Here is an 18,698-nt window from a genome sequence, read left to right as displayed (position 1 = left end):
CTGTGACATACTCACAGAAACATTTATTACAAGTGTATGTTCTTATATCCAAGAGATAACAGTAGCTTAGAAGCCATCACTTTATAAGCAGAAGTCGGTCTGTTTTACAGCACATACTATTTCACTGCCCAGCTACTTGGTCTTATAAAGTATTTGTGCCCATGCTTGCTACCCTGAATAACAAAACAGTACTTACAAATTCTATCATGTCTTCTGAATCACATATGAACAAATGAACAGCCCTGGCAAATGAACAGGTAGATCCATGCACATCTGCATTGGTAACTTCCCTCTGTTGTGTGAACAAACTGTTTATGTCCACCCTTTTTTTGTTGTGTTTTTTTTTTTTTTTTTTTTTTGTTGTTGTTGTTGTTTTTGTTTTGTTTTGTTTCTTTCTTTCTTTCCCATGCAAGAAGTTTTGCTTTTCCCCATGATGATAGCAGCTTGTCTTCCTTACAAACCTTTCTGAAATCTCAGAAACCCAAAAATCAACCCCATCTCTATTATCTATGTGCTTCCAGGTTTATGATGCATTAATTCCCCTTGAAAAATTCATGTTCTCTAATCTCATATTTATGCATGTGTCCACCATGCCTACTCCTTGGTACACACCACACAGACTGCAGGCACACTGGTCTGTGGTTCCCTGAATCTCTCCTGGAATCTGACCGAAACTGCCACACATTTACCATTTTCAGCCCTTTGTTACCAAAGCATTTTACAGAAAATGTCACGGCACATTTAGCAATTATTTTATTTCTGAGTCAGTACTTCTGTACCTCCTGTCAACATTTCAGATGGCAACTGACCTTCTAACAAGTCTCCCATGAAAAGGTACTCCCTTGCAGAAACTCCATTTCTTCCACCACAAACAAAAAAAAAATCAAAACTTAAAATTAGTTTTCTAGTATCACCTCACCTTCCCCAAATATTCTTTTTTAGTTCCCAATAATCTATTGGTCCTATGAACTTTTGAGAAGACTTCCTGCTCCTCTACTTATTCCTTAAATTCTTTTTTAACCTGCTTTCTTACAGATAATTAATTTTGCCAGAGTTTGTCCTTTCCGTTTTCCTCTTTCAGGCACAACCTATATTAAAGAACTAAAGCTACTACCCCCAAAACTGTATTTTTCAAAAAGCATTGACTACACAAATGTCTAGCATTAATATTACAAAAATAACTAAGGATGGAAGCCAACAGTTTCTTATGAAAAATGTTATCACCATTGCCTGTAAACTATCTGAAACACTTGAGCAGAAAGCAGGTTTCTCTCTGAGCATTAACATCTGCATGAACTGCTTTTCCCAATCTAAAGGATCATCAGAAGTCTGGTGAATTTTTCATTCCACAGATTCTTCAATACAGATGGCTAATTTAAACCACTTGCTCTACAATGAAAATACTTTATCTTTCTCTATGACATTTCCTTCCATGAAAAGGATAGCTACATTTAGAAAAAAAGTAGACAGCCAAAAACATCTTTCCTTTTGTAAGGTAGGGTTACCAAAAATATTTGTCCACACCATACAGAAGAATGACCTGAAAAATAGTGTCATCTTCAGTAAGAAGAGTGCAACATGCAACAGTCAAGCTGAAACAATAAGCAATAAAACAAACAGTGAGAATCTCATCTTAAAACACTTGTCCTCAGATGAGAATCTGCCTAAACATGAAAAAAGAGTTACAGTGCTGCAAAAACATTATTTCAGCAAATATGAAGAGGATCCCATTCAGTTTTATTCAATGTCATTAAAGCCTCAGGTCATATGGAGTCTTAATTTGGGCAGAAAATTTCAAAATAGATGTGAAGCAATGAAAGACCACCTAAGAAATGCATCTAAAATAACTGGTGTACAAGAAAAAAAAATCCAAAAACAAACATCACTGAGGTGAAAAATTGAGCTTAAAGAAAAAGCAGACTACAGCAAAAACACTAAGCAATAACCCAATAAAAACACTCTATAAGAAAAACAACTGTCTTCTCTGTCCAAGACATATGTAGGATGGTGTTAAACTACAACAAGAAAGGTATGAATTGGATAACATGAAATGAAAAAATTCCCATGGCAAGATGATGTTAGAGAGAGTGCCGAGTCCCTTAAGAACAAGTTACATATAACAGATATAGATGTTCCTAACTTGAAGCAGATGAATGGATTGGATAATTGATAAGTTTTTTTTCTATCCTGTCTTTTTGTGATCATTTCACAGAATATGACTCACCGAATATCCCAACTTGAAAGAGACCCACAAAGGTCATTGAGTCCAACGCATGTCACTACACAGGACTACCTAAAATTTCAACCCTGTGTCTGAGAGTGTTGCTCAGACACTCCTGAACTCCAGCAGCTCAGTGCCATAACCACTGCCCTGGGGAGCCTGTTCCAGGTTCCTGACCACCCTCGCAATAAAGAACCTTTTCCTAATATCCAGCCTGAACCTTCTTTGTTGTAGCTCCGTGCCATTCCCTTGGGTCTTATCGCTCTAGACACTTCACCATTTTAACCTCCTTTGGAAGCTCCCTAATAGTTTTTATGCCCTTCTTATAGTGTGGTGCCCAAAACTGCATGCAGTGCTTGAGGTGAGGCTGCACCAGCACAAGAGCAAAGGACAACAATCACTTCCCTCATCATTTGCTTGGGATTTGAATCAGAATCTCTTCTGTCCAGTGATGACAAACAAAAACAAAAGTTACAGAGCTACCTTGGAAAGACATGGTTACAAGCAGCCTGCTCATACACAAGCTTTTTTCATCCAGACCCTCTCCCTGGCCGTATCCAAGAAGCTTGTGTAAAGAAAGGAAGTCTAGGATCACCCAAAAGCTGGATGAATTTTGCCAAATGCATGGGCTTCCTTTCTCTAACCTCCTCCAGATATCCCTCAAACATGCATTGGAAGTAGATGCATGCTGTGCACGTGGGCATGTGCAAGAGTGCTGATGCATCCTGAAAGTAACAGATTGTGTGTTCACTGTGCAATGCATGCAATATGAAACAGCAAAACTATATAAATTATGCTGATATGGGCTAGTCAAGCATCAAAGAATTAGAGCATTCCTAATGCTCTGTTTTAGTTTGGACTTCTACCCTTTCACGTTAACATGTCCCATTCTTGCACTGAGCAAACTCAAGAGACTGGATATTTCTGTTCTCCAAATTTGGCTGCGATAAAAGGCAAGCTCTAATTCAAGCTGTCAGGCCTGTCATGGAATGTGGTCTGGGTCACTTAGATATAAAGATTGGTTGAAGGTAATTACACTGATTTTATGCAGTCATGATCATGACTAATGACTGAATAAACATGTATGCTCAACACAAGCCTCATGCACATTTCTGAAAACTGGCTACCTCTGCTCATTTATCTAGTATCTCAACAGAGCAATCAGCTGGTCAGTCTGTGGAAAATCTTGCACTCCAGCTGTCATGTACTATGTCTATTAGTAGCTTAAAGAAAACCTAAAACAGAGAGAAAAATGAGATCTCAGTTAACTCTTGAAAGGTAAGTCATACCAGAGCACCACTATCATGAGAAAAATCAATGCACAGAGGAAACAGGGAGAGGACATTGCATTAAACTTTGTATTGAGCATAAAACTATAACCTCACTATCATGCCAAACTTGGCCCACTACTTCATGTTGAACTCACAAGTTAAAATGATTTCTTAAAAGCACAGAAACAAGTCCTCAAATGACTGAATTTAAATTAATATATATGCAACCAATTTCAACATATAAAAAAGGTACATAAAAAAGAACATTAAAATATTTAGACTAGAACTTACATTTGAAATTTCCATTTCAGTGCTCTCATTTCTAACCACAATTTTCTTATAAACTTTAAATTACCCAGACCCACCTGTGCAGAATGATGGTCAGGTTTTATCAGTTGTCTCATCTGAATCACAGCTGCAATTACTAAAATTGTCACATTGACTGCACATACTTCCTGTCTTATTTTGTGAAATAAATTAGATCAATTGAAGGCTGAAGTTGAGAATTCGCTTAAGATGCTCTCCACTGATTACAAGCACTATTCAATGCACACAATTTATAAATAGTGAACAAAAAACACTGTTCTTTGTGTGCAAAGAGCTTTCTTGAGACATTCCATAGAAATCTTGTTTCAGTAAACTTGCAGTGGTTTTAACACTGCTGGGCAGCTGAACTCTACCACAGCCACTCTCTCACTCCCCCTCCTCAAAAGGTAAGGGGGAGAAGGGGCTCAAGGTTTGAGATAAAAGGCAAGCAACAGGAATACTTACCCATCACTTACCCATAATCCTCACAGGTAAAATAGACTCAGCATAGGAAGATTACATTTATTGCCTATCTCTAGCAGACTACAACAGCGAGAAACTAAAAGCAAATTAAAAAGACTTTCTCCCATCCACCCTCTTTCAAATTCCCCCCCTCCAAGTGATGCAGGGGAATTGGGACTGCGGTCAGGCCCTGGTGCTTTGTCTCTTTGGTCATGGTCACTCTGTGCCCCTGCTCCACACAGGGTCCCTCCCACAGTGTGGGGTCTCTCCTGAACTGAGCCTGCGGGGGCTGCCCACAGACAGCAGCTCTTCAAGCACTGCTCCCACATTGCTCCATACCACGGGGTCCATCCATCCCCCAGGAGCAAACTGCTCCAGCACGGGTCCCCCACGGGTGGGCGGCAGCTCCCCCCAGACCCCCTGCTCCTGCATGGGCTCTTCTCCACGGGCTGCAGCTCCGGCCCGGGGCCTGCTCCTGCGGGGGCTCTCCATGGGCCGCAGCCTCCTCCAGGCCACATCCACCTGCTCCACCGGGGGCTCCTCCACCCATGGGGGGGCTGCAGCGTGGAGATCTGCTCCATGTGGGACCCATGGGCTGCAGGGGGACAGCCTGCTCCACCAGGGGCCTCTCCCTGCACAGCCCTCAGGGGAACTGCTGCTGCCTGCCTGCAGCACCTCCTGCCCTCCTGCTGCACTCACCTGGGGGCTACAGGGCTGCTGCTCACTACTATCTCTCTCCAGACTGCTGTTCCCCAGCATTTTTTTCTTTTCTTTTTTCTTTGATCTCCTCTCCCAGAGGCCCAACCAGCATTACTCATGGCTTGGCTCTGTCCAGCAGTGGGTCACTTTCGGAGTCGTCTGGAGCTGGCTCTGATCTGACACGGGGCAGCTGCTGGGCTCTGCTCAGAGAAGCCACCCCTGCAACTCCCCTGCTAAAAAACCCTTGCCATGTAAACCCAATATAAAGCCCCAGACATCTGACAGACTGAACTCTCATTTGCAGCACTTTGTCTTTTACACATGCTTTACTGCAAAAACAGTAACTATGTTTACAACACTACATATATATCACTTGTTTCAGGGGAAAAAAAAAAAATACTAAATGTAAAATTACTCTTTTTTATAGCTTTCTCTCCACAAAATTTGTTTGCACAGGAGATATCAAAGGAAAACACATGTTCTAAGATACCAACACAAGAGCACACAACCATTAAAATAAAGCTTCTCTCAAATGTATTTGAAAGCATATAAACCCAGTGCATTAGCACCACCACACACTCTAGTAAAGAGGTCGGTTTCTGAGAAAGAAGGCGCAGTGCAAACTCTGAAAAAAGTGTTTACAATGATCCCAGATGTAAGCCTTGCAAACTGCAATTCACTGACCTATGTAAACTTATTTGGTTTTCAAATAATCTTCTGGTGAATACCATTGCAAAATCTATAAACACAGATGGCACCAACTGGCACCCTATCTGCAGTCTCAACAGAAGATCAAATACACAGCCTGAATTTATCCTCCCACATCACAGGTGATTCTTTCCAAACAGGTTTATGGGATTACAACTAGAAACTGAATGAAGGAAGTTGTGCCACAGCTATCCATAGTCCCTGCTATCTCGCGAAGTCACACTCCTTGAATGAAACTACTTTAAAACCTGAATGGCCTTTAACAAACCACTGCAACATTTCAGTTCAGATGACATCCAAGTTATAATTGCTAAAATTAACATGTTCGCACTTTCTATTAGCAGTAAACTGAAAATAATTATCCTAAAGCAACATAACATACAAGTCTACTTTGGATCCAAAAAACTCTTGCAAGATGAAAAGGCCAATGACACACAATAAAATTTTAAAATAAATATCAATCGTACTAGTTAAAGCCCATTAAATGATTTTATCTACAAAACTTACTATTATTCATCTAGAACAAAGCAGCAGCATGCTGGTGAATTGTCATAAATGATGCATGAGAGAACATACAAAACATGCAATGTTAGATGTTTGCATAATGAAGGCCAATTAATGAACTCTAATGCTAATTCAAAACCAAAATATTTTCACACATAAGATTACACATACCATGTATATAACATGGATCTAACTATATCTCCATTCTTTAAAATGACAGTATTAAGGCAATATAACTTGAAATGTGACACTGACACCAATGACAAAGAAAGCTGTACAGCTGCTTTGGCAAATTTTTTTTTGTTAATCTTTTCTTCAAGAAGCAAAAATGATCTGAAAACCAATTTAAAGTATAGTTTCCTTGTGTGTTGGGGTTCAGTTGTAACTTAGTCATCTCAGATGGTTGCAACGCTATACATTGTTTTCTCCAAGACATTTTTTTTCTCTTTTGACAGCATTTCAGAGTTTATCATTCCAGAGTTTCTCATCAGAGGCCCTCAACCCTTAAAAAAACAAAACATGCAAACAAAAAATATTTAAACTGATGCAAATAAGAAATGTTTCAAGGAACATATATTGTTGCAGCACTCTGCCCACACAGCTATGTTTAAATGTTCTGGATTCTCCCTTGAAGAGCTCACACCTAATTTGACCAGAGAGCTTCAAATTGAAAGTTTTTGCATGATTGTGAGGACCAGGAGACAAGCAAAATTGAAGAAATTAATCTTTACCAACAGACTGATTTATTTATGTTTTACATTTACAGGATTCTAGTGATCATGTCAACAGCACAGCTGTCTCTAATTATCTTCTACTGTGATTTATTGTGCTTGGTCATGGAAAAGGTAATTGCTCGAGTGCTACATGTATTCCCTAAGTTCAGAATTTCAGGTATATTCCTGATCTGCTCACACAGATTGGTTGCATTTGCAGCCACTTCCTTGAGTTTTGCAGCAAATTAATGCCTTAATTATTTTTTCATTATGGATTTATTTTCTTTGGAGCTACTTTCCACAAAACCTTCTCCTAGAAAAATACTTCTAGAAAAATTGATTATTTTATTTGCTGATTAACTGGTGTTAAAATGCTTATCTGTGATCTATGTCTGACCTCCTAAAGTCTGAACCTAGGGAGAAAATAAGACAATTAAGAAAAATCTCAGATCAGTGGTAAAGTATTTTCCGAAATGCATTAACTATGCTCAACAACGTAACATGAAAATGACTGAAATTATTTAATTAGAAGATTGTTTAAAAATAAAATAATAGAACTCCTATAGCTTTCAGAGCCATGAAGGTGTATTTCCATACCTCCCAAGCAACGTAAACAGACAAATAATAACAACACTAGTTTTTTCCTTGTCTTTACTAAGGCTGTAAATTCAAATTAATTCCATTTCATCTGTAGGTGCCACAATGATTTTGGAATAACACACCCTTTTAGTTCTGCATTTACGGGGAAAAATTTAGACACTATGACCTGGGAGAATTCTATCAATTTTTGTGAAAACTGGAAAACCAGAAGTTAGAAATGGCCCAGTCTAAACTTACCAGACTTGTCAACTACAATCACATCAGCAATTGCCTCTGTATCAAAGAAAGGGCTCTGACAGCTGGTAATACCTTCCAGCCACTGACCGCCTCTGTCCTCGCTCCCAAGCCAGTTAAAAATGCTGATACCCCACACAATTTATCCCCTCGGCAGAAAGGAGTGAAATGGGAACAGTTGTGAGTGAAGGGAGTCAAGGAAAGTGGAGAAGAAAGGGGAAAAAAGGCAAGATATGGGGAGAGCTCCCATTGATGGGGAGGCAGGAATGGGGACACAACAGCTTCTCACTCTTGCCCTGTAACGAGTTGGCTTGAAGGAAGAAAGTCCTACAAACTGGTTGTCACCTACCATGGAGAACCAGGAGTTTACTTCAGGCTAGGGATGGATTAAGTCAGCTAAGAACTTCCACCCCATGTTCAGCGCAGCCTCCAGTAACAAACACTGCTTTGCTTTCACTGGGGAGCCATCCAACTGGTACTGAGCGTGTCTAACACAGGAGAAACTTGTGGAAATACAAAGCTTGATGAATAGTCATTGTGTTCTTCAGATAACTCAGAAAAATCATGAATCCTACTTTCCATCTAATGATTATTTTAGAAACACTGCCTACAACACTGCAGTACACAAAACAAGACACTGGGTTTCTTGCCTGGTGCCAGCTACAGGATGACCCGCAGCCTAGCAAGGCTATTCCAGGCTGTGCAGTGACCTACAGCACTTCATCTGTCACTGCCCTGCTGGAGTACACAGCACCACAAGCACTATGCACCACTACAGGCTACAATACAAAAATGGACCACAGCAATTACTGGCTTCCTTTCAGCCTTTGCTTTCCATACTCCCAACCCAAGCTTGCCAGCACAGCACAATCAAGAGCAACTTAGGTGAGTTGGAGGAACATGCCTTGATTGAGTAGGAAGAAAAGGAATATCATGTTCTTGTGCAGAAATCCCGTGTCCAGTCACAGTAGATAATGTTCTTAAAAACAATCAACCCACTATTGTTACTTGCCCAATATGTGGGTACATCCTCACCCAAGCACGTCCCAGAATGCTTAACAGAAACAATGATTAACTAATAAATAAATAAATATATAAATAAACAAATACAGATAAAGTGAGCAATTTCCTAAGTACTGATTAAAAACACCCTATGACCAAGACAGAGAAAACTTGTGAAGAAAGCAGAGATGTAAGTAAAGCTGTAGTGGATGCAGTTAGCCTACGCAATGAAAATCAAGTAACAGTGCCACAAAACTGTGTCCGAGATAAAACCCTTTCATTAGCAATGGCTGTGACTGAGTAGATGCAGATAACCTGCATCTAACAATGGCTGGAAAAAAAAATGTAAAAGATGCCAGAGATTAATTAGGATTATGCCTTTGTAGCATGTTTTATTCAGAGGAATAAACGGGAGTATTGATTTAGTGTCACTGATGGTTTCTAATAAACCACTCTTTGTGCACAGCAGATATTTAGGCCTCGGTGAGTTACAGTTCAGTGAGGTTTCCCCGACCAAAAGCCAACCTTCCCCTTGAAAAAAACAGGGCTTCTGCAGGTGTGAGCTTGTACAGCCAGAACCCAGAGCGGGACTGGGACGGAGATGACAGTAAGATATCTGTAATGGTGTCTAGGAATGTTTTCCTAAGGACGCCAAACCTTTTAATTAACATATATAACATTTTCTTCCAGATGAAGTCAGCCGGAGCTTTTCATTGTCTCGGTTATTCCCCGTAACGCATCTCTCAGCGGGATCTGTGCATCCGCAGCGTCTCACACGCTCGCTTCTGGCACAGCACAAGCTCTCCGGGATGGGGCAGCCCAGCCACGCTGCCACCACGGCTGCCGGCAGGACGGGCACTTGCCGGGACACAGCGCTGGCACACCCGCATCTCCCAAACCCCGGCGCCGAGCCAGTAGCCCTCTACCGACACTCCCGCCGTACGCCCCTCTCCCTGCCCCGCAGGACCCCAGGGAACAACCCCCCCCCCCAGACCCCTCAACAAGCATCGCCCTGGGGGGAGGCGAAGGGACGAAAAAAAAAGCCGCACGGGGGTGGGGTGAGCAAGGCGCCGGCACCATCCCCGGCTCCCCTTCCCCTTCCCCTTAGCGCCGGCGCCCTCCCGGAGCTCTCCGCCTCCATCCCCGCCGCCGCCTCGGCGCCGTGCCCGCGGCCCCGGGCGCTCTCCCGGGGGCACGGAAAGGGAGCACTGCCAGCGTCCCGCTCCCTCCTTCCCTCCCTCTTTGCTTCCTTCCCTCCCTCCTCCTCCTCCGCCTCACCTCGGCCGGGCAGCGCCCGCTCCCCGGCGGCTCCTCCGCGCTGCGGCCCCGCCGCCACCATGCGCCGAGGGAGGAAGGTTTGGGATCCCGGCGAGCGCCGACCCGGCCGCCCCCAGCCGGAGGGAGGGAGCCGAGGCGAGGGGAGGGACGCGGCGGCTCTGCCCTGCCCACCACCGGCCCCTCCATCGGCAGCCGGGGGGCGCCGCCGGGCGCACCGAGACCGCGGGTGCCCCGGGGGGTTGCCGGGGGGTTCTCCAAATGGCCGGCCGTGGTACACCGGCAGCTTCGTAGCTTACCGACAAATTATCTGTAAATCTGCTATTTTCATTATACCCCCCCTCCTCCCCCCCCGGAATCTTTTCCCCCTCAAAACTAATCGTTTTCACTCCATCTCCCTTACAAATCCCAGTTAACATTCTTCCAGTTCCAAAGAAGCACCCCGACAACACAGGCTTCTCAAGAAGTCTGAGATTTTTAAAGTGCTGTAAGACGTCTAGTCCTGTGTCTAAGAGCAGCGATCCGCAAATATCTGCAGAGAAAATTACGGTTTGGGCTCGGGCATGTCTCCACGTGCCGGTGCTACTCCCTGCTCTTCTGCCCTCATGTAATGTGCTGGTAGCTGCAAGTGGGTGACAGGTGTATAACTTCACGTAGCTCTTCTCAAAGTCAGCTCCACTTGCTAGATTGCAGTGGTAAGCCAGCCATTACACGGGTAAATAAAATAAATCACCCCGGGTATCTCCAGGCATAAACAAACTGCAACACCAACGAAAAAGTCGATTTGCTGCAGCTAATTCTGCTCTCCTCCTGGGGAAAAGCAAGCTCTCCTTTCACAGCTATCGGAGCGCTATCTTCCTTGAACAGTGCATTTGCTAGAATCTGTGTTGCTGCGTTGCTCTTCCACCCTGACAGCACAGGGGGGGATGTATGAAGGCTGGGGCAGCCTGGGGCCACAAGGTCTTCATCAGGCCTGTGCAGAGGCACAGTGCATCTGACTGGGTCCAGTCACGGGCCTATGCCTTTTTAATTAGTGCCTGCTGCTCAGAAAGCCAACAGCCAGTTAGCGTTTTCCTGAGTGTGTGTAAATTGAGGAGGAAGAAACAAGCACAAATAAACAAGAATAATGTTCATGTAGCAGAGCTATTACAAACATATACAGGTATTTACATTTAGGAAAATGGAGCTTATGCTTTCATGCCTATGTTTATCTTCCAAACTTTCTTGCATTACTTTTCCCCTTTCTTTCTGAAGGAGTCATCAACTGCAACATTCTAACAAACTTGTATTAAGTATATTTTATCTTGTTACTATTAAAGACTCAGAACATTCATTTTTAACAAAATAAGGGTGTCTTTGTAAAACTGAACCCTCTGTGACCTCTGAGAGTAGCTACTTTAACATACAATAGGAGACAACTCAATAGGCCTGTCCAAAAATAAACATCTGTTTAAAGCATATTTTTACCCTAGAGACTTCAAACAAACAGAGCAGTTACAATGTTATTTGATAATACAAAATGAATGTAATAGATGTATTGATTCCCAAAAGCTATAATGCATTTTGCATTCCAGCCTTTGAGTACACTTTGAGCTGCTCTCTGCGATAGATGTTTCTACCACTTCTGGATCAGAGTGTTTTCCCAGACAGATAAAAGACCCATGCCATTTCAAAAGGATGTGTTAGAGCTGTGAGAGTCCATCAATAACGTCAAACAGGGGAGTATAAAAACAGCATTGCAAACCTGATCTTGTAGCAAAGATCAGGTTTCTTACTGATCACTAATCATCTATTAACTCCTAAAAAGATAAAGTGATTGCCTGTTTATCTAGTTAAGACTACCTATAATGAAAGGAAATAATTATTGTCATCCCTGTTGTATCAATTTATGAAGTTCCCTGTGTTTATAAAGACAGGCACCTGTGTGTGCCCAAACCACCTAAGAGTTTCAGTGTGATTTACAGAAGGGATAAGGAGTGATGTGCTGGCTGTTGTGGTGGTGGATCCAGTGGTGCCAGCAGCCTTTTCTTCTAAGTCAGTATTTGGAGAAGAAAGGGAAGACAGACACTCCTGACTGAGTCTCCACAAGTAGGTCAGGGTTCAGACACACTTTAATGCAGTGTCCTCTCCTGGCTAAATGGAGACAGCTTCCTTGTGGAATGTGGTACCTGACAAGTGTAGCTTACAACAATCCAAAAAGCATGAAACCTCATGCTAGCAGCATCCCAGAGGAAATGTTCAAACAAGCTACTCAAAAATACCCATTAAGAGAAGTTATGCAGCCCTGCTGTCAGCTAGTGCCCGTGTGCAGGCTCAGCAATAGGATATGTAATTACTTACAGGAATGGTGGCACCTGATCTTAAGAAAACAGTAACCCATCCAAAGAGCAACCATGGCTATGAACATTTTAATTTCGGCTGTCAGACAACCTGGTCCCACGGGGTGCTGTCTGGTCATCAGCAGTGATCATTACACTTAGCTTTTACCACACTGCCCTGAGTGGAGAAACCTTTGCAGCAAGCTGGGTCTCAAACTGTGGGGCTGACTGAGCCTGGTGTTTAGGACAACAGCTAGCAGCAGGCAGGTTTCACCAGTAGGAAGGAACAAGAACTCCAAAAACACCCTAGGGCTGGGCTGCACTAAGTGGCCAGAGGGTCCAGCGGGTCCACAGGAGCATCTTACATGTGTAGCATCTAGTAAAGCCTTCCTTGCCTTCCCTGTGGACATGAGACCTCCCTCCCAGGATGGTACAGAGCTCAGAAATTTGTCCAGGTATTTCTGTATAGGTGTCAAAACACCCAAAGCAAGTGGGCTGGCAGTATTAACAAGGCATGCGCAGGACCAGCTGTTGATGCACAAAGTGTATTAATACTTGTACAAGTGTAACTCCAGCATGTGAACTGGTGAGAGAGACCTACAGCAAGACATAGGCCAGCAAACAAGTATCCAGAAGCAGGCCTACAGAGTTTATACCTACCACCAAGGTCTGGGACTCTGACAGATCTAACCATACCACACTATTTTATTTTTAGTTTGAAAAGGTTATTTATTGGAGTTGGTATGAGGAACTTGTTAATTCCTTCTATCAAAGCACTGAGGTATTAGCACTACTGAATTACAATATTGCCTTTGATGTGCAGATCTAAACATTTTATTTTGATTATCTGAAACCCAGCACAAACAAATAATTCATCACCAGAACTTAACACATATGCATTATACAAACAGGAAACTCAGACGTCAAACAAGCACACTTCGGATTAAGTAATATATTAGATGGAAAAGTTGATATAATGTTTTTTCCTCTTGCTTATACATGTAGATCTTCCCAACTATTAACTTCATAGGCATTCATTTGTTTAGACAGTTTTTCTCCCTAAATATTGGTTTGTTTATAACCCCAGATAGTAATACCTGACATCATTCTGACTGGTCTATTTAAATTCTCCACAGACTGTTAGAACGAAGGATTATTTCATCCTGAAATTTCCTGAAATTCACCTGAACAAATACAGGCTTGGATGTGGCCCAAAAACATTCTCTGAAGGTTATAAGAATAGAACATAGACAGGGCAGACAAAACAGGATAGCAGAAAGTACAACCGAAGAGGCTATTACATCCAAATAACTAGCAAATAGCACATAGGTTGGAAAGCAGAATGGACACACTTTGGCTCAGAATGAAGCTCCGTGAATAGTCACTGGAAACTATTAGAAATTCTGGAGAAGTTACAAAAATGTCTATATGTTGCCTACAAAAAGCTAAAAAAGAACAAAGGGAATATCATGCACACATACTAGAATTAGAATTGTTAAACAGCAAATCAATCTTAAATCTATAATCTTTAGAAACATGCATATTACATATACTCCCTAATTTTATTTTTTTATTTTATTTTATTTTATTTTATTTTTTTCCCCAGTGGCTGTTGTTCCAAAACCTTATCACTGTGGGAGACTGGAATAAATTGGAATATGGTCTGACTATAGGAACATACAGTAAATAATTTTGTGCAAGGAACATAATGATCAATGGTTGGAAGAAAAATGTTACAAACTGAACTAGTCTGGAGAACTCTGATGTGAATAGAAAACGAGGAGTTAAAGAGACAAAAAATGGTGGGAACTATAAGAAAGGGATGGCCCAACACTGGAAGAGTTGAGAAGTCAGAGGGAACAGAGTGAGGGTAAGGGTGTCATTTTGCTCTGATTTGTTTATTCTTCTCCCCCTGAAGTAAAGTAAAATAGAAGACAGCTGAGAAAGATCTCAAAGAAAATGCATCTTTCTCATGTAATACTTATTTTTGTTTACAGCTTCAGAAATCTCAGTTCCTGTTAGCACTTAGTTTTGACATTTAATTTTTCAGTATTTCATTCCTCTAGTGTCAACCAGCATATGGTGTTGTAGAAAAGAATCTGAAGGCTCTATTCTGTAACCAGTGACAGTAGGGCCAAAAGAAAAAGGAAAAAATAAAAAATAAAAGAGAGAGAGAGAGGAAAAAAAAAAAAAAGAAGACATTTAAAGTGTTTGAGTTTGGGAAACCCATCTGTTATAACTTGTTTTACTATAGCTTGCAGGAACCTTTGTCATGGATCAGACTCACACTGTAGTATAAACACAAACTGAAATAATGGCCTCCTGGCCAGAAATATCTTACACTCTAAGCAAAATCAGTCCAATGCCCAGACACAGGCAAACAGAAGGATGTTAAGAATTAAATAACAATAAAAACTACTAATCAGCATTTTTAGCAAAAGTATCAATGTGGGGGAAAAAAAAAAAAAAAAAAAAACTTCTACTCTCATCTTGGATCATTAGTAATACAGTGGACATTTTGGTAAAGATGAGAAGAGCCTGTGGTTAAGCTGGTAAGGACATTCAAAATCAGCACCTTGTGTTGAAGTTGGTAAAAAAAAAAAAAAGGGGGGGGGGGGTTGTTAACCTGAATGGATAACAGCAGTATCATATGGAATCTATCAAGTTCAGAGAAAAGGAATTTATACTTCAGGCACAAAATGAAGTTTCTGTTAGAATTTTAGCCATGTATAGTCAGAAAACATCCTATCTCAAAGATACCATACAAAATCAGTGTACAATATTCAGACTGCGTGTGAAGACTTAAGGAGAGATCTGTGCGGTGTGGCAGAAAACACGGAGATGTTGTCTGCAGATAGAGTGAAAATGGGAGGAAGGCTTGGAAGGAAAGCCTGGGAGCTGCCTTTAACTGTTCTGATTTTGAGTTGTTGGCTTACCTCCAAAATATCGAGAGATATAACTTGAGATTTTTGTCTTTAGACAAAAGAGAAGGAAGTCTGGGGCAACTCTATACACCCTCACATTAGGAAAGTTAGTTTAATTATGTGGAAATTGTTTTGATACCAGAAACAAGTAAAACGGATGAAGGACTTAGAGCTGCCCTGGGAGAATTATGAAGATAATACTCTGAGATATGAAGCATACAAGGCAGCACTGCGCATTGATTAAAATAAAAATAAATTGAAGAATAAGGTCAGTTAAATGGAGTACCTCGTAAATTGGGACAGACGTTTAAGAAGAAGGCAACAAGAGAGAAAACAAAGTCCTTTGGTAGTTATCTGTTGGCCCTGTTGAATATTCTGAGGGCTCACATTCCAGTTTCTGAAAAAAGCTCAGAGTTTTGGGGACAGTAGTTGTTAAAATAATTTGGGACTCAGAAAGTGTGGTACAGGCAGGAATCCACCACTGTATTTTAAGGAGGTTGTAATTGAATGCAGACACTCAGGCTCACTGAAGGGATCCAGATTTATCACTGTGTCTAATCTGTATTTTTGAAACACATATTATTGTAAGAAGTCTGAAAAAAAGCTGTCTAGCCAAATAAATGTTGCCTGACACAACAGCAGTAACAGCTGCTTTATCTCCTTTCCCATAATTTGGGGGTCTATGACAGAATATTTTTAAGTGCACTCTGAGGCAATAATTCATGGGAATTAAAATTAGCAGTATCCTTTCTACTGAACAAACTGAAATATCCATTAGGTATAAATAATTAAAGAGGCTGAGCTTTAAATATGACATTCATCTATTGAAATTCCCACATTAATACCCAGTTATGCTAATCTATTGCTCTTATAATGTCTTAAAATATCTTTACACGTCCTAAGGAGCACTACAAGAATACATATAAAGTCAAATGATTTAAGAATCTTGAGCATATATACTATGCATATAATATTTGAAATTACCCTATCAACTCATATATCCAGACCAAAAAAAAAAGCAGCTCCGATATGTTCTTCAACTACTAGATTATTTATCACTAATGAGGCATTTTCTAGGACTTTGTCCAAAATATCCTACAGTTCTACTGGCCGTGTTACAAATTATAAAAGGAAATAGTCTAGTGCTATTTCTAGGACTTATATATCCCAAAATTATTAAATATTTTTCATTCATCAGTGCTAACATCACTGGAAATAGGAAAGCTTTAAAGATTATAACACTGTTTAGTTTTACAAAGTAATTTACGACTTGAAGAAACTGCTTAAGAATTGGGAGGAAAAGTGGCCCAACTATCTGTGTAAATTCAGTAAAAAAGGCTTCTTGTTCCATAACCTAAGTTCTAGAATAAATGTTTGAAATATATTTTCAGAATAAAAATGGACATTCCCATGAGCAATCCTGCCCACAGAAGGACGCAGCCATGAGTCCGCCACTACATCTTTCTAAGCTCTGTTTGGACTGGCTGTGAGATCCAGAACTTGTACGAATCCAATTAGTTAATGGGACTGACTACACCCACTGGCAGTTTGTGCTGTTTTTGAGCTAATTTCCAGCCTCACATTCAAGGATGAGTTGTGGATTCCTCACATATTTTGTACTTGTCTGGATGCTCAGGATTTTACACACTCACCGTGGCAGGGCCAAGATGGAAAAAGACAAAAATGATGATGATGATTGCTTTTTGTTGGATTTCTTTTATTTGTTTTGTTTGTACAGCAGACTATCTCAGTTAGAGTTTCCATGACTTTCACTCCAATAAAGCTATTCTTACAGAAGATATAATGATGTCTTCCAGAGTAGAAGTCTGAACTGGTATTCTATTTTCATCTTCCTTACTTGACAGGCATCTGCAATATAGTAACTTATGATGTTTTTGAAATCTTTTAATTCTTTTCTCATGTGGCTCTAGTTTCACTTTATTTCCTTTTCACAACTGTATTGAAACCCTTCCTACTTCCGAATATGGATAATATGCAATGATCACATCCATCTCCAAAATGAAACTAGAGAGCAGGCTCTATTTGTTACCTCTGCATTCTGTCAAATCACACTTTAACCTTTCCTTTCCTTTCCTTTCCTTTCCTTTCCTTTCCTTTCCTTTCCTTTCCTTTCCTTTCCTTTCCTTTCCTTTCCTTTCCTTTCCTTTCCTTTCCTTTCCTTTCCTTTCCTTTCCTTTCCTTTCCTTTCCTTTCCTTTCCTTTCCTTTCCTTTCCTTTCCTTTCCTTTCCTTTCCTTTCCTTTCCTTTCCTTTCCTTTCCTTTCCTTTCCTCAGAAGCATTTACTTTATGTTTTAAAGCTTACTGACAGTAAAATCAAACTGGAAAACATGCATGCAAGGACTTTTGCCAAGACTATATATTTTAGTTAAAACAGAACTCTGGAAATAAACAGAAAAAAAAATATATGCAAAAAGAGTTGTTCTGTGTTTAAATTTGAGCTTCCCAAACTCTTTTTCCATATGCTTGGAGGTTGCCGTAAAATTATTACAAAATACTCAAGATTCAAAATCTTAACCTTTTAGCATCCAAACCATTTTCATTGAAATTAAGAGAATGTACTTCATTTTCCCCAAAAGTAGTTTGTATACACTGTATAATTTGAAACAATAATAATAATAATTTAGACAGTTTTAGCTGTTAAGAAACTGCTACAAATATTAATTGAAAATGATAATGTTACAGGTTAGAGCAACTCTGTTAAGGAAAAGGACTGCAATGCCATTAACTCATCCTTGTTTTGTGGGGCTAAATCATGTTCATGTTTATGTCCTCACTAGATTAATAATCTGACATGTCAGATTTAAGTGATCCATATATCCTATGTAGCCTGGGGGCAAACAACAACACATCATCATTTGGGGATGATTTTTTAAAGTGGAGGATCAAATGTAATCAATTTCTTCCGAGTCATATAGACTATACTAGAAGAAAATCTTTGTAAACTAATTAAGAAAATGTCTTTTTGACTTGAATCCTGTATTTTTAATATGGTATATTTATTGACTCTAGCACTGACTCACACCAAAAGGCTTCCCTTCTGTCAATCACTAATCACAATTAAGTACTTACAGTTAAGCGGATGTAGCAATTTCCCTGTAATGTGGCAAACTACAGCCTATAATGATATTAGCTTCCTTGGGACATGAACATGTGTTCTGACTTTTACAGAAAAAGTAATGTGAGAGTACAAAGAGTTTTGCGTATGATCCTTTAAAAATGCAAAGGCTTTTATAATAAGAGATTTTATTGGACAGTGCAGCACACAACACTAAAAGACAGTAGGCCTGAATGTTAGACCTTTTTGCAAATATTATATACTAAATAAACTTGGAAAAATGGACAACAATTTGCTTAAAACTACCTATCAAACTTTCCAAATTTATATTATTTGCAAGAAAATGTTTAACCTCAGAAGCTGCTCAGAGACCTCAGAGTTGTCT

General features: G+C 40.5%; 1 protein-coding gene across 1 annotated transcript in view; it reads right to left on the bottom strand.

Annotated features, from left to right (window-relative positions):
- LHFPL2 (LHFPL tetraspan subfamily member 2) overlaps positions 1 to 10,132 on the bottom strand; it is a 132,573-nt gene extending 122,441 nt beyond the window's left edge. The window contains exon 1 of the mRNA XM_084505264.1: positions 9,999 to 10,132. The gene's annotated coding sequence lies outside the window, so the exon portion shown is untranslated. The remainder of the gene's footprint in view (positions 1 to 9,998) is intronic.
- Positions 10,133 to 18,698: the final 8,566 nt, after the last annotated feature.

Source organism: Aythya ferina (genome assembly GCF_964211825.1).
Source record: "Aythya ferina genome assembly, chromosome: Z".
Lineage (NCBI taxonomy): Eukaryota > Metazoa > Chordata > Aves > Anseriformes > Anatidae > Aythya > Aythya ferina.
The sequence above is the reverse complement of the archived record's forward strand: the minus strand, read 5'-3'. Positions and strand labels throughout refer to the sequence as shown.